General features: G+C 47.9%; 1 protein-coding gene across 2 annotated transcripts in view; it reads left to right on the top strand.

The window, feature by feature from the left end:
- Window positions 1-13382, top strand: part of RAB6A (RAB6A, member RAS oncogene family) — a 55992-nt gene that overhangs the window by 958 nt on the left and 41652 nt on the right. The gene's annotated exons all lie outside the window — the stretch shown is intronic.

Genomic DNA, 13382 nt, shown 5'->3' with positions numbered 1-13382 from the left:
GTTTCCTGAAGAAAGAATAGCTCGTTTGTCAGATACTTTGTGTAATCCTGCCCAGATCCTGAGCGATCTTTGACATAATGAGTAGGTGCGAAAGATTGTCTGTCTCAGGGTGGGGTATTTGCTCCCTCAGCCACCTTTGGTCTCTGTGTGGTAGGAGATGATGAAATCCTGGTCTTTATTTATTTTCCCCCCTAAACGACTTCCCTCGTGGTGTTTCTTTACTCACCTGGAGATGAGCTTAGTGATAAAGCTGTTAAAATTATTCACCTATTTATTGGTTGCTCCTTTCATTATTTTATTTGATTACATTTTATTTCTGGGGTTGGAACAGCTCCTCTTCATTGTGTAGATTCAGGAAGCACAAGTTCAACTTGGATATCTTGGAGAGAGAGAGATATATATATATATTCCTTGGCTACGTCACCTTGTCTGCTTGGTGAGGTGCTGTTTGGCCAGCCATTTTATGAGGGTTTTGGAAGAGGGTCATGTGTAGAAGATGCTGTTTGGTTTTATTTTATCCCCACGGTATTCAATCATAGGGATTTTAAGTATTACCAAATGCATTTGCAAAATGCTCGGCTCGTTTTACTCTTATTTCGGAGCTTTGATTTCATGAAGCTTTTCAGATGCCTCCATGGAAGGTTGTGGCACTTGGTGCAGATCTTAAACCTCAGCAGCTCATAGTTTACACGTGTCTATCTGTTCCAGCAGACATAACATCAGATATCTGCTTCCTCTAAGTCTTTGTGTTTGGGTTTTTTTGCCCTCTTGGCTAAACATCTGTGTTTATACTGGAAGCTTTTAAGTCATTCTGTTCATAGCATCAAATCTAGGGTGAGGAGAAGGGGTTTTATGGCTATAGCAGAGCAAAACGCTCCTACCTAAATACATATAGTGCTGCCACTGCTGTCTTGACCATGGCTTATGGGTGGATTTGAGCTGATTTGAATGGGGCTGCTTAGGGCCCTGCTGGCAGCTGCGGTGTGAGCTTCAGCCCTGCCTTTGTCTCAGAGCCTGGGCGATGACTCCGTGACTGAGCCGCGCTCAACGTGGCGGTGCCGATGGCAGTGTCCGTGCAGCCCATGGGTGCTGCAGCACGGGTGGGCTCTGGTTCTTGTCTCCGATGGAGAAACAGCTTTTTTCCCCCCCCGAATTTGGCTCGAATCTCTTCAGATCTTGCTGTCATGATGTCATTCTCTGGGATTTTTTTACTGTCCAAAGGGTGAATAGCTCCCATTCCAAACGGCTCCTGCAAAATAAATGCCCTAATAATGTTCTTCTGTATGATGGGGATTATTCTCTGCTGCTGCAAAGGGAGTTTGAGTGATCTTTGCTTACAGCTCCCTTTGGCACTCTTTGTTTGGAAGGTGAAGGGAAATGCAGAAATAAGAGCTTTCAGAAAGGAGAAGATCTCTTTGTACAACTGTTGCACTGGATTGCTGCATTCGCTTCCTGTTTGGCTATAAGGTTGCCTGCCCTGTTGGAAGGCCCTAATTAAAGATGCCCTACTGCTGCTGCTGGGGAGGCTGCTGCTTCATTTCCATTCAGGGACTTCACAATGACAAATGAAACGTTATGAAGGGCTCCAATGTTGATTTAGCTGCCTCAGCAACCAGAGCTGCCTAATCCCAGACCTTCTCTGCTGTCTCCTCAATAACCATGCGTGTTATGGCTAACAAATTCTTAACGGGAGTGTGGTTACTGTGCAGGCTCTTCCATGCAATTGTGTGAGTGTCATTCCCGGGGAGATCTGGAAGCATCTCTAGGTGGTTGATTCCTGTTGGGAAGGGGGATTGCACAGAGGCTGCAGTGGCTGATTTTTGCTGGTATCCTCAGCCATATTGTGGGAGTTCAATGCTGTATGTACCGAGGCGTTCGTGTGGACTGCAGTGATCCTTCTTCGTCACCAGCTGCAGATTCTCCTTCCTATGCTAAGATGCTGATTGTTTTTATCTAAAGCCCTTTCTTTCCTTGCTCCCCCATCCCCAAAATCCTGTCTCCTGTGTTGTCACATTGTCTGCCTGTTCTTTATTGCACCAACTCCTCGAGCGCTCCGTGCTGCAGCTCTGGCTGTGGGTCCTGCCCATGCTGGTCCATGGGTCCCGGTGGTGGGGTGTGTTGCCAAAATGACATCCCATCACTCAGGGTTCCTTTCAGGATTTACTGCAAGTCATTGCCTCTCCATAGCAATCCAGTGGTTGTGTCCCCCATGCCCCTCCCCAGCCGAGCCTGGGTACTTGCCGCATGTACTGTGGCTTCATCACAAGCCTGCAACATAATCCGTGTCCAGCTGGAAGAAGCAGCTTCTCTTTCTTTCTCCTTTTCCTTGTAGTACAAGGATATAGCATTGGGTGACTAGAAAGAAGGCAACTTCACTAGTGCTTACCTTAATTGAATTACTTTTCTCAATGATTGAAGATTATACAGACTTTAGCAGTTTTAAATATGCTAATCTTTAGTGAAAAGGCAGAGAGGGCTCTGTGCTGAGGGATTACATAGAGCTATTGGGGGGGAAGTATGCTCCTTGCTGCCTTTGATCTTGTTTTAGCAAGTGATTTTCATCACACCTAATGCCTCAAGTTGAAGAAATTCTGATTTCTGGGTCACATCAGTTAGTGACCACATCACCTGTGTTGGGGTGGCTTGCAGTAATAATGGTATGTATTCAAATATTAATGACATTCTCCATTCCGTCTTGCATAGGAACACCTCTACTTCTTAATACATTGATATTTTAGATGGAGTGGGCAGGGCTGAATGCTGGGGCACTGCAACAGAAATATTCTTTCATCACATGGGTTTATGCTGCAGCTTTTATTGGTGAGCGAGTCTGAAGGGCATTAATATGTACAGAAAGCAAAATAAATCCCCGTTGTCTCTTTCTGGTGGCATTTCTGCATTGCATAAGATCTTAAAATTAGAATGAGTTTAACATTTGGGGTTTTTTTAATCGGGAACTGAGATTTTTTTATTTGATATTGAAAACACTGATAAGCTCAATGTAAGAACTTGGGAAATGTAATTGTTTGCAAACCACTAATGAACTTTACTGTTGTGTAATGCTGTGGGTACAGGCACTGCTGAACAATGTGATGTGTCTTATTAGATAACTGGAGAGCTGCAGGTGGTTCGTGGGGAACATGAGGCTGGTGTAACACTGGTCACGGTCGCATCCTTGTACAACTTTAAACTCCCTTCTTAAGGAATTCTTGGCTTTATGAGCTCCGGAGAGCTATTGACTTGTCCTAGTGGTGGGTTAAAATCTTATCCCCTTATCTCCAGTTCATTTCCTAATGTCTTGGTTTTCCTGTGGCTGAGTTTTCAGATATTTGGGTTTATTTTGGCCTGTGTGCATTTGTCACGAGTCACTGAACTTAATATTCTTGGGTACATCTGGAGGCTTGAATATGAGCGATGCATCCTGACAAAGAGGAAGTCAGGCAAGAAGGCCAGGAGGCCTGCCTGGAGGAACGAGGAGCTCCTAGACAAACTCCAGCACCAAAAGGAAGCCTACAGAGGAAGAAAGGATAGGAGGAATACAGGGAAGTTGTCTGAGCAGGCAGGGATCAGGTTAGCAAAGCTGAAGCCCAGTGCTCCAGCCCCGCTGCCCAAGTCACAGGAGGCAACGGCAGGGACTGGAGGATGAAGAACCATTTGCTGTAGAAGATCTGGTTCAAGACCCTCTAAGGAACCTGAAGGTGCACAAGACGTGATGAGATGCATCCGTGGGTCCTGAGGGAAGTGGTGGATGAAGTGGCCAAGGCACTATCCATCATATTTGAGGAGTTGTGGCAGTCCAGTGAAGTTCCCACTGACTGGAAAAGGGGAAATGTAACCCCTGTGTTTAGAAAGGGAAAAAGGAAGATCCAGGAGCTACAGGCCAGCCAGTCCCACCTCAGTGCCCAGCAAGATCCTGGAGCATGAGCAGCAGGTCAGGGGGGGGATCCTGCCCCTCTGCTGTGCTCTGGGGAGACCCCCCCTGCATTCCTGATCCAGCTCTGGGGCAACAGCACAAGAGGGACGTGGTGCAGTGGAAGGTGTCCCTGCCCGTGGCAGGGGTTGGGACTGGGTGAGCTTTAAGGTCCCTTCCAAGCCAAACCAGTCTGGGATTCTTCTTCATCTCTGAAACAGCCCTTTCTGTAGCCGTGGATATCAAGCTTGGAGGAAAAAAGAGTTAAATGTCTTGTGGTGACTGTTCTACTGGTGCCTTTTCATCCCTTTCTGTTTATGGAAGCTTCTGAAGGAGTTGGATCTGTTCTTCAAAGGAAGAATAGCTGTGTCTTTCTGTACTTGGGTATGTTTTTCTATATGTGTGTGAGAAATAACTTGTGAACTTGGAAGTAAAGGGTCTTCTTACCCCTTGATTGAAAGGAATGGATTTTATATCTCCAGGTGTTGGGGTGTTTGATGGTACTTGGCGCATGGTCCAGGTTCTATGAAGCTGATGTCTAAGGCTTTTCCTGAAGCTGTGAGCAGGACTAACAGAGAAATAAAGGTGAGGGACCTCATCTAGACCAGAAGATGTAGCATTTGGAAATTATCAGAGCCAACAGTTGTCAGCCATTCTTCTCGACCTCACTGATGGCTAAAATCTGTCCTAATCAGTTTATGAGGAAGTAACTCCCTTCCTATCTACCCGATAACTTCATTTGGGTGTTTGAAAGCATTTCTTGTGTTCATGCATGTGCAAATACCCATTTTATCCACTGCTGGTTAAAACCCCCACACCAGCAAACCAAACCAAGCAAACAAATTCCCTCAGTGCTATGAAACATGCCTCAGTAAATGGAATTTTGCTGTCTCCATACAAACACAATCAGATTTTTCAAGACAACCTCTCACCTGTAACCTGTGAGAGCAGTTACCTTGTGCGAGATGAATGTGTCTGAAATGCTGGGGGAGCTCTGAGCCATCTCTCCTGGTGTGCTGGGCTGCAGCAAAAGGAGCGTGAGCAGCAGGTTGAAGGAGGTGATCCTGCCCCTCTGCTCTGCTCTGGTGAGCCCCCACTTGCAGCACTGTGTGCAGTGCTGGGGTCCTCAACATCAGAAGGACATGGAGCTGTTGAAGCAAGGCCAGAGGAGGCCACGAGGATGATCAGGGGCTGGAGCAGCTCCCGTATGGAGCCAGGCTGAGAACATTGGGGCTGTTGAGCCTGGAGAAGAGAAGCTGCGTGGAGACCTCAGAGCAGCTTCAGTGTCTGAAGGGGGCTCCAAGGATGCTGGAGAGGGACCTTCATCAGGGACTGGAGTGATAGGACAAGGGGTGATGGGTTCAAACTGAAACGGGGGATTTAGGTTGGATCTAAGGCAGAAGCTCTTCCCTGTGAGGGTGCTGAGGCGCTGGCACAGACTTTTCCCAGAGAAGCTGTGGCTGCCCCATCCCTGGCAGTGTTCAAGGCCAGGTTGGACACAAGGGCTTGGAGCAACCTGCTCTAGTGGAAGGTGTCCCTGCCCGTGGCAGGGGATTGGATCTGGAGGAGCTTTAAGGTCCCTTCAACCCAAACCACTCTAAGAAGGATGGAGCAGGACAGGACTGAAAGCTCTGTATGAAATTTAACTGCTATAATCACGATGATGACAAGTTTGATGTGTTAGTAGAAATAATTTATGGATGTAGCCTAAATGAACAATGGCTCAGGAAGCAAACACCAAAGTGCAGACTTGGAAGGAAAGGAGAATATTCCAGGCCTGTTTTCTTGATTTATTTACTGAGTTTACACGAAGTTGAAAAGCCAAATGGGTTCTTTGTTCTCCCTCAGCATAAAACAAATCCTTCTGGCTCTTATATATTGAGGGCCCAGGGACAGCAAACAACTGATTCAATTACTTTATATCAGCTATTTGCTTTTTATGTTCAAAACATGATGGGTTTTGAAATATTTGAGTAATATTAACTGTGGAAAAAAATACTTTTTGATGTGTTTCAGTGGTGTTTAACTCTTACCCAGATGCAGCCCAGTGCATCACCAGAAATGCTGATCTGGGAAGGAAATATTGGATGAAACTAGATCTAAATTCTTTCCATTGAAGAGTGGTGTATGTCATGGTTCAGTAAATGTGTGTACATATAATAGACATAGATGATATCAAACTCAGTGTAAAGGCCATAGTGAGTGGCTGAGGTCCTTTTGGGCTGGAAATGGCTTCTCATCGATTGGCAACAAGTGAAAATACCAACTTCCTAAAATTACCAACTGAAAATGCAAAACAGCATCAGAACAGGGGCTTTTAGTGGAGAGGCTTCTACTCTGATGTTACACACAGCTCAGCGTGGTTGTAAAATGCTACTGAAACCTCCAGTTGTTGGCTGTGTGGGGCTGTTTCTTGTGTGTCACCACGTTCTTGAGCCCTTTGCTTGCTTCTGGCTGCCTCCTGTGGAGGGTGCTAAGCAGAACCCAATGCTCACGTTGGGAAGGAAGTCCCTATTCAGCTCCACAGCACAATAGTGCCATTTATTTTATGTGACTTTTCAGAACAAGGGTGTAACTTTCCCTTCTTGTTCCCTGGGAGCACATTTGTTCTGCTGGAATGCTGTAAATAATGAGCTGGTGCTGCCTGAATCATGGAATCAGTGGTTTGGGTTGGAAGGGACCTTAAAGCTCCTCCAGCTCCAACCCCTGCCCTGGGCAGGGACACCTTCCACTAGAGCAGGTTGCTCCAAGCCCTTGTGTCCAACCTGGCCTTGAACACTGCCAGGGATGGGGCAGCCACAGCTTCTCTGGGAAAAGTCTGTGCCAGCGCCTCAGCACCCTCACAGGGAAGAGCTGCTGCCTCAGAGCTCATCTCAATCTCCCCTCTGGCAGGTTAAAGCCATTCCCCTTGGCCTGTCCCTCCATCCCTTGTCCAAAGCCCCTCTCGAGGTTTCCTGGAGCCCCTTTAGGCCCTGGAGCTGCTCTAAGGCCTCCCCTTCAGGAGCCTTCTCTTCTGCAGGCTGAACCAGCCCCGCTCTTCCAGGACATGGTTTCCAGTCCCCTCTATGGTTTTGAAAGACTTCTTGGGCTCCTGGCATACCCAGCGGGATGTGAACTGGTTTAGTTTGTGGTGTGCACAAGGGAAGGTGAGGAATACACTGTGTGATGTCCTGGAGTTTTACTTTTGTAGTATTTTTACAAAGCCAAACACAAAATCCTTTCGACTCATGATAGTGATGAGAACCACTTAAACAGAGTATGTGCTCCAAAGTCGCTTTCCTTCTTTTAGGACGTTTTTCTCCACATTGTAACTTCCTCCTTTAATCCCCTCACAGAGACCAGAGCTGGAAATGCCTCATTCTGCAGCACTGGAGTCAAACTGGTGGCTCTGCAGGTGAATCCTGCTTGCCCTTAGCCACTTGCACAAGTGCAGGTGCACACCAGTATCACCCGTGGTAGTTGCTTCCGTTTCAATACAGGGAGTTGGGACATTCTTTGAGAGCTTCCATGACTTGACTTGCTGCCAGTATCCCCTGGAGATGCCATGGAGCTATTCTGAGACTTGCAGGCTCGTAGTGTTCTCTCATCCAGACGTGTGTAGGTGTCATCAACACACAGAATTAAGGCTTTGCTTGAAATCTGAAGCATATTTGCTCAGAAGGGAAAGAATTGGGAAGCAATACTGGAGCAGTGCTGGTGAGAAGGTGGCTGTTTGCCTTCAGACATGTCCAGAACCAGTAGAAGGTGCAGGTAAACCTGCTAATGAATGTTCTTCACTATCACTTGGTCTTTTCTATCTCTTGAATTGTGACCACTTAAACCTTTGTGCTATTAACATTTGTGACTGTCCAAATGAATGTCATTTATCCTGCTAAGTGGTGGTTTGAATGATTTGCTTCCAGGAGAGCAATCTGCAATTGCTGCAGTAAGAAAAACCTCCACTCCAACCTTTCTGTAATGAATGCAGAGGCCAGTTTAGTCCATTCCTCTAAATGCTTCCTACTCTGCTTCCTGAACTTACCTCTACTGAGGTTTGAGTTACAGCCAGTTCATTTTCTTAATGTGCTTGATCTGTGCAACACAAAGGGAAGGGAAATTAAACCTGGAATAGATGTATAGCTGTGAGAGGGGCCTTGGAGGTGCAGTCTCACTGGCAAAGCCCCAAGTAGGGGCTGATGGAGGATTGACAAGATTGCCATCAGTTTGATCCAATGCAAACTGACCCCCAATACAAGAGGGACGTGGAGCTGCTGGAGCGAGGCCAGAGGAGGCCCCGGAGCTGCTGCGAGGGCTGGAGCAGCTCTGCTCTGGAGCCAGGCTGAGAGAGCTGGGCTGGGGCAGCCTGGAGAAGAGAAGGCTCCTGAAGGGGAGACCTTAGAGCAGCTCCAGTGCCTAAAGGGGCTCCAGGAAACCTGGAGAGGGGCTTTGGACAAGGGCCTGGAGGGACAGGCCAAGGGGAATGGCTTTAACCTGCCAGAGGGGAGACTGAGATGAGCTCTGAGGCAGAAGCTCTTCCCTGGGAGGGTGCTGAGGCGCTGGCACAGACTTTTCCCAGAGAAGCTGTGGCTGCCCCATCCCTGGCAGTGTTCAAGGCCAGGTTGGACACAGGGGCTTGGAGCAACCTGCTCTAGTGGAAGGTGTCCCTGCCTGTGGTAGGGGTTGGAACTGGCTGAGCTTTAAGCTCCCTTCAACCCAAACCATTCCATGATTCCATCTCTGCCTGAGGGTCTAAATAGCTGCTGCTGGAGTCAAGACAAGTAAATTCCTGCTGAGAGGTTGGGAGCTCAGCTCTGCAGAGGCTCTGAAGCTGCCTGTGCAGACAGGGACAGGCAGTGGTGTGTTAATCTGAGCTCAGACGTGTTTCTTCAGCGCATGGGGTTGGGCACTTCGTTTGTTTTAATGAAGATGTAGGTAGGAAATACTCATTACTGACTGTCCTCTTCTGCTGGCACTGAGATGGCCGCGAGCAGCCTCCTCGTCAGTGCTGGCAGGGGATTTTTAATAGCCTGAGCAGAGGAATCAGAACTAGGTGGGTGACTGACTCATCGGTGGATGTCTGAAGTGGTGGAGGGAATCGACAGAACACAATTTATTGTGTTGGGAGCAAAAGCACAGTGTGCACAGAGGTCAGTCAGTCTTGGAGAGAGCAGCAGGAGCTCGGAACCAGGGGAGAGGGCATCCCATTGGAAATGCAGGTGAGTGGAGAGCGCTTCCTTTTGGAATAGCAGCTGAATGCGCAGGTAATGTTTCCTGCTGCATGCAGCGGGTATTGTGAGAGCAGATGAAAAGGACTTCAATTCATGTAGAACAGAATAATTGGCTGTCCTGCAGTGGCTTCTCTTTCAAAGAAGGTTCTGACCCCTTCTTGCCTTCCCCAGGCAGCAGAGCTGCCTTATTTTTCATGGCTAGATTACCTGATTTCAGTGGTTTTCCCTGATTTCAGCCTCATGCATTTGCTGCTGAAGCAGTTGTGTGTGTTTGTGTCCTTGCCTCACTCAAAATGGCTGAAGAATCACTTGTGTCTGCATAAAAACCAGGCTGGCTTTAGTAAAGCTGAGCTGCTGCTGCTGCTATGGGTAAAGCTGGGGGGGAAGGTTTCAGCACAGCAGCTGAGCACAGCTGGAGAGGCTCGGAATGGCTGGAGAAAGTTTGAGTTTGGTGGGTCATCTCCAGGAAATCCTGAGGTTCCTTTTACCCCCCTGGCCTTGGAATGTGTCACAAAGAGGTTTTCACCTCTTTCACCTCATTTCCACTCCCCCACCTCTTTAGATTCTTGTAATTCCTTCTCAGCTTTCCAAGGTGGTTCTTTGTATCAGTCCTTCATATAGAATCACAGAACCCCAGCCTGGTTTGGGATGAAGGGACCTTAAAGCTCCTCCAGCTCCCAGCCCCTGCCACGGGCAGGGACACCTTCCACTAGAGCAGGTTGCTCCAAGCCCCTGTGTCCAACCTGGCCTTGAACACTGCCAGGGATGGGGCAGCCACAGCTTCTCTGGGAAAAGTCTGTGCCAGCGCCTCAGCACCCTCACAGGGAAGAGCTTCTGCCTTAGATCCAACCTAAATCTCCCCTGTTTCAGTTTGAACCCATCACCCCTTGTCCTATCACTCCAGTCCTTGATGAAGGTCCCTCTCCAGCATCCTTGAAGCCCCCTTCAGATACTAGAAGCTGCTCTGAGGTCTCCATATCTTGCAGATATACAAGCCATAATTTTGTCCCCCTTCTTTCTCTTTTCCTAGCTTTCCCATTTTTCTTCCCAAGTTATCTTTTGCCTTTTTCTTTTGCTGAGCACTCACTGGAGTGGCTTTTATCCAGCATCATACAGTTACCTTGTGGGACCATGGTTCTTTTCCGCTTTATTTTTAGTTCCTCTCAAACCTCAGTGTGACTCGGAGAAGGGGATGGGTTGTCCCTAAAACTACATAAACAGGAGGCAGATCAAAAAAGCTTGTGTGTCCCATAAAATCCACCTCTATATTTGGATGCTGCAGTGTAACAGCAGGCTGGAAAAAAGCTTTTCCCAGTGAAAAGTTGCAGTCTTTTAATACCATGATTCCAAAATTCTGCCCTCTCCCTTCCATGTTCAGGAGTCAAGGGGCTGAGCTGTTGCCCCTGTCTATCTGTAGGCTTGCTGGACTGTCACAGCAATCGATTTACAGTTAAATACAGTCTTGGCCTTTGGAATTGTACAATTCCATTTAAAAATACAAGAGGGAGGTTTTGTTTTTTCTGGGAGACAGATGGGTTGTTCCCCCCCCAAAACATTAAACTCCAGACTATGTTGAAGTAAAGCCTTCTCTTCTCCAGGCTGCCCCAGCCCAGCTCTCTCAGCCTGGCTCCAGAGCAGAGCTGCTCCAGCCCTCGCAGCAGCTCCGGGGCCTCCTCTGGCCTCGCTCCAGCAGCTCCACGTCCCTCTTGTGCTGTTGCCCCAGAGCTGGATCAGGACTGCAGGGGGGGTCTCCCCAGAGCGCAGCAGAGGGGCAGGATCCCCTCCCTGACCTGCTGCTCACGCTCTGGGGACTGGGAAAGTGAAGGAAGGGAAGAAGTGTCCTACGTGAAACATTCTGAAGGAGTTTCAAAACAGCTCAGTGCTTTTCCCCTATTTGATGCTTCTCAAGTGCTTTTACACTGCGTCTCTCTGATGCTTTCATTTCAGCAGATAATTCCCCACTGCCACCAGCAGCTGCACAGAGGAAGATGACAGCAACCAGGTGTCATTTGACTTGGTGGCAGCTCTTTTATGCAACTTAATGGCAAACAAATGACTTTCTGTGTCTGGTGGTTGTCTTTGAGGTCTTTGGAGAACCCTGTGGTGCACTTAAGGCTGGTTTGTAGGTGTGACAGCCTGAAGACCCCAAATTACCTTCTGTGCGTGTTTATCCAAGGAGTTGCTAAAGTTAGAACCGAGTCTTTTCTGTGTGTCTTAAAAAGTCAATATTATAGTTAAATAGGAACTTCACTGATGTATGTCTTTAGAGCCCTTACATGAAGGGACTGTTCTTCTGGAATATACTGCTGGAGCGTAGATAATTGTCTTCTAAAGCATTTTCTGCTTCAAACCCAGTTTCTCATCTAAGCTCATTCTTATTTTCAGGAGTTGAACCCTACAATGCTCTTTGGAACAGCTTTTTTCTAGGAAAGGTCAGAATACTAGTAAAAAATAAGAAACCAAAACTGGTTTTGTTGACTATTTGGAACCAAATTCCTATCTTTTAAAGGCTTTTCTTGTGTTTAAGTTCTTCTGGATGAGTATTAAAGCTCGGGTCTGCAAACCCCTCGGGCTCCATGGCCTCTCTCCAAGGCATTTGTGAAACGCAACTGGGAAGGAACAAGTTTATGTGTTGTCAGTTGACCTCAGCTCCTTCCTGAGAGCTCCGTGTCTCCAGTAGGAAGTGCTTAGAGATCTGCATGTTGAAGGGCTGAAAGTTGTTGTGCTGGATGAACATCATTTGAGGTTGAAGTTCTTAATTTGCAGTGCAGGTGGAGCAGGCAGCATCAAGTGCCTGTGCTGGTGGCCTCTGTTCTGTTTCCCAGGAGGAAAGCTGGAGCAGCTCAGGAATTGTAGCACCTCAGCTTGGAGAGACCTTGGGTATCATCTGCTCCAACCTTTCCAGGCACAGCATGACCCAGACTGGATGCCCAGCACCCTGTGCAGCACACCCTTAACAGTGTCCAAGGCTGGGGAGTCACCACTTCCCTGGGGAGATTATTCCAGTGGCTGCTTGTTCTCGGTGGGAAACATTTTCCTCTTGTGTCCAGTGGGAATCTCCCCAGGAGGAACTTGTGCCCATCACCCCTCGGCTTTCCCATGGGAATCCTTGTCCAGAGGGAGTCTCCATCTTCTCTGTAGCCCCCCTTTAACTCCTGGCACATGGGATCAGGTCTCCCTGAGCCTTCCCTTCTCCAGCTGAACAGTCCCAGCTCTCTCAGCCTTTCCTCACCCATCATCTTTATGGCCCTTCTCTGGACGTTCTCCAGCCCATCCACATCTTGTACAGCAGCAGAGAAGCAGAGCTGGAAGGAGGAACAGTGTGGTGTTGGGACGTACTCCTTTTAAATCCTTACCATGAGTTATTTGTAGCCGTGTAGGACTCACCCAAATGTCTGAGGAGACCAGAATGCGCACCTTCTCAAGTCATGCTTTTCTCAGGTTCTGCATGGTTTTGGTTTCATGGTTTGTGGTTGGGTTTTGGTAGCACACACAGTTAGACATCTCCTCCTCTATTTTGATACCAGCTCTTTTCCTCCAGTGTTGCTGTGGAGTTGCATCATATACACTAAGCCAAGTGTGTCGTGCAGAGGATGGTGTGCATCTCGGGTTATTTCTGCACCAGTCCCCAGGTATTCTCCTTGTCAATTTGGATCAGCAAACGCTGCCTCAGGTCGTGCTGTGCTGTGTGGAGAGGTGAGCTTAATGCAAGTGCACACAATGTACTCTTACAGGCTGCCTCCTTAGAAGCCAGACCTTAAATGAGGACTATTTTAAGACCTTTGTTCTGAAGAGATACCCACCTGTGTGTCATCATGAAGAATGAGTGTAAGAGAAAAGAGCTCTTATGGAAGCACCTCTTGTGTGAAAAGAGTAGAGGTCAAGTCTTAGTCCTTCCAGAGCTGCCTTAAAGGTGTGAATAAGCTGGAGGCGCTGTGGAGGTAGCTGTGTGGAGCTTTTCCTCTTCTTCCTCCAGGCAGGACCAAAGTTACTACAGTGCGAGAGGGCAGGATGGGGCAGGTAGGTGGGAACACGAGGAGGGAGCAGGAGGAAGTATTTGCTTGTGGATAATGGTGCTGGGGAAACATTAGGCAGAACTTCAAGGAAGTGAAGGATGGAGGGAAGAGAAGCTGGTGGAAACCTCAAGCGTTTTAAGAGGTCTCTTGAAACTTCCCTAATTTGCTGCTTGAAAAGGCTGACACAGCATTGCTGCTTGTGCTGTCAAGGGCAAAGCAGCTTTAGGAATCGAGCAATAGCTTGTTTCA

The sequence above is a fragment of the Strigops habroptila genome, chromosome 2, assembly GCF_004027225.2.
Source record: "Strigops habroptila isolate Jane chromosome 2, bStrHab1.2.pri, whole genome shotgun sequence".
Classification (NCBI taxonomy): Eukaryota; Metazoa; Chordata; class Aves; order Psittaciformes; family Psittacidae; genus Strigops; species Strigops habroptila.
Note: the sequence above shows the minus strand (reverse complement) of the source record. Positions and strands in the feature narration are given on the sequence as shown.